Source organism: Adiantum capillus-veneris, chromosome 4 (genome assembly GCF_014529385.1).
Source record: "Adiantum capillus-veneris isolate H3 chromosome 4, ASM1452938v2, whole genome shotgun sequence".
NCBI lineage: Eukaryota > Viridiplantae > Streptophyta > Polypodiopsida > Polypodiales > Pteridaceae > Adiantum > Adiantum capillus-veneris.
The window spans coordinates 55,750,796-55,753,543 of NC_140934.1; the positions used below are offsets into that span (position 1 = coordinate 55,750,796).

The 2,748-nt window shown below is 41.7% G+C and overlaps 1 pseudogene; it reads right to left on the minus strand.

The window, feature by feature from the left end:
* Positions 1 to 914: 914 nt before the first annotated feature.
* LOC147459205 (uncharacterized protein At3g23325 pseudogene) lies at positions 915 to 1,178 on the minus strand (annotated as a pseudogene).
* Between the last annotated feature and the right edge of the window lie 1,570 nt (positions 1,179 to 2,748).

Genomic DNA, 2,748 nt, shown 5'->3' on the forward strand with positions numbered 1-2,748 from the left:
CTCTCTCTCTATCTATCTATCTATCTATATATATATATATATATATATATATATATATATATATATATATATATATATATATATATATATATATATATATATATATATATATATATATATATATATATATATTATACCTCTCTCCCCCCTTCTTGCTCTCTCTCTATTTCTCTCTCTCGCTCTCTCTTTTGCTCTCTCATGCTCAAGTTCAAGTGTGTGTGTGTGTGTGTGTGTGTGTGTGTGTGTGTGAGAGAGAGAGAGAGAGAGAGAGAGAGAGAGAGAGAGAGAGAGAGAGAGAGAGAGAGAGAGAGAGAGAGAGAGAGAGAGATGGATGGTATATACCTCTGTCCCCCCTTCTTGCTCTCTCTCTCTCTAGAAAAAAATAACATTGAATCCTAGGTAGAGCAAACAAGTATCCATGCTAATTTCTTCGAAGAAAGGTATACATTATGGGATTCCAATCATGCTCATGACCTCCCACTCTCAATGCTCGCTCGACTCTCCATACTTTCTTTTTGGCATGCTTATATTCTTTGCAGCACCGCCTTGAAACCACGTTTTCTTCCATCCTTTGGCCTCCCTTTTTCTAGGCTCCCAAAACCTTCCTTCAATTGCAGCCCTAGTCCCCCTGAAGTCCCCGAAGGTACTTCCCTCTTTGGTGACCTCTAGAGTAGATGCATCGTGCCCCCCATTCTCTATGTGTGTTTGTGTGTGTGTCTCTCTCTCTCTAGAATGCTATTGATTCTGTTAAGACATTCATCCCGTATGACGATAAATAATGTGCAATTTAACACCCAAGTTTTTGGTGCACTCAACAATCATCTTGGCATGATCCTTGTCCATATTGCAATATAATTCATCGAATCCTCTCAACGAGATTGATTCAACTGCCAATAATATTTCAACCTCCACAATCAGTCCTCTTCCTTTTCAGGTGGATAACCACATGGCAAGAGTATTTTCTGCATGAAATTATATCACTCTCTCCCAATGGATTCATTTTCAACAACATCAAAATAGGCAAGCAAAGGATAATGCCCCACATAACAAGTGTAACTGTCGCGTTGAATATTCATCGTCCATTCCAATCAATTGAAGTCAATATGAACCGTTCCGACATATTTCACCTACAAGTGCTCAAGCTTAGAGTTGGTGTTGAATTTGTTGCTAGCCTGCATTGTGATTCATTGTGGTTGCGTACGTCTGTATTCGAACGTGAGCTAGAGAGAGAGAAATGAAACGTTATATTAAATGTCTTCAAAAGGCCAAAATGACCTATGTGACCAAACTGATACAATCTTTGTGGATCTAATCCAATGTCTAAGTACAAAAATAAAATGAAGTGAAAGTGAAGTAAAGTGAAAATTTGAAATCATCATCCTCATCATCATCATCAGTACCCGAGGATTCCTATTGAAAGAACCTAGGGACTGCATTAGCGAGTTCTCCGCCCTACCACTAGTTATATAGTCCCTTGGCCGGCTAAGTTTAAAACTCCTTGTCCACACTCGGCAGTCAGACCCTTGACCCGGGTCCATGATTCCCTTGGGTTTGCCCTTGGCTTGACATTACCCCCGCCCCCCCCCCCCCCCCCTTAGAGAAGCATTTTCGTCCTCAAAAACAAAAGTAGCTTTATCCTCATAAGAACACTAATGCTTTCTACAGTGGCATCCTTCATGGATCCAACTATGTTGGACCGTAGCATGGTGCAAGAGGATGTTCAATGAAATATTCCTGTAGAGCTGAAGTGGACTTTGTGACTTGTTGCTCTTGTTGTTGAGTTCTTATCTGGAGAGTTTCTAGATCGGCTGCTGTCTTTGCAGTTAGTTCAACCAATTCCTTTTCTTTGAACTCTATGACTTCTTTGTATAATTCAACACAAACATTGGCCATGTCTAACCTTTCCTCGCAGAGCCGCAGTTGCATGTATACGCTATGAAGCTATTGGTGGCAATCATAGATTTCTTCTTTCATTTTGTCCACCACATCATGTGCATATTCATCTATATCCTCTAGATTCTCCATTCTTCTTGTGTTTCACTTCTGACTGATCCGTTTGTGTGTCTTGAGCCTCAATTATTGGCTCATATGACTGGTTGGCTTGAGTATTTGGCATCTCTATGGGGCTATTGGGTCACCCTCTTGTTCCTTGATAGTTTCTTTGGGTGGTTTGGTATCTGGTTCCATATTGCTAGCAATGGGAGTGGTCTCCTCTGGTTGTGGTTGTGTTGCGGTCTCCGACTGTGGTGATGCACTTGGCGGAGAGGAGTGTGGAACTTCTGCAGTAGGGTTGACTGGTTTTTTGAGTGAATCCTCCTTAGGTGGTGTATTGGCTTCTTTTTGTTCATGGACCTATTCGCATTGCCGTTCTTCTTATGCTCTAGGCCAGTAGCCCGAGGACTGTCCTTTCCATCGAACATTGGGTGTTTGTTTTGAATTGGAGATGGTTTCCATTTTTCCTCAAAATCTCCTTTGAGCCCTCTTTCTAACTCAAAAGCCGCCTTCTCTCTTTTGATTCTTACTGCCTTTTAGGTTGGTTCTTCTACTGTTGTAGGGCATGGCCATTTTGTTGTTTTTGTCTCCCCTCCCTTTGTTTTTCCTTTTTCTCTGCTCTTTTTTTTTGTGGGGAGTCTCTTCCCCCGCCGCCTCTTCGTCTTCCTTGTCACTATCTGTGGCTTTTGCTGCAGTAGTTATCTCTTGGCTAGGGACATCGACTAGTGTGGTCCTTAGTCTAGTCCTCATTGGTGG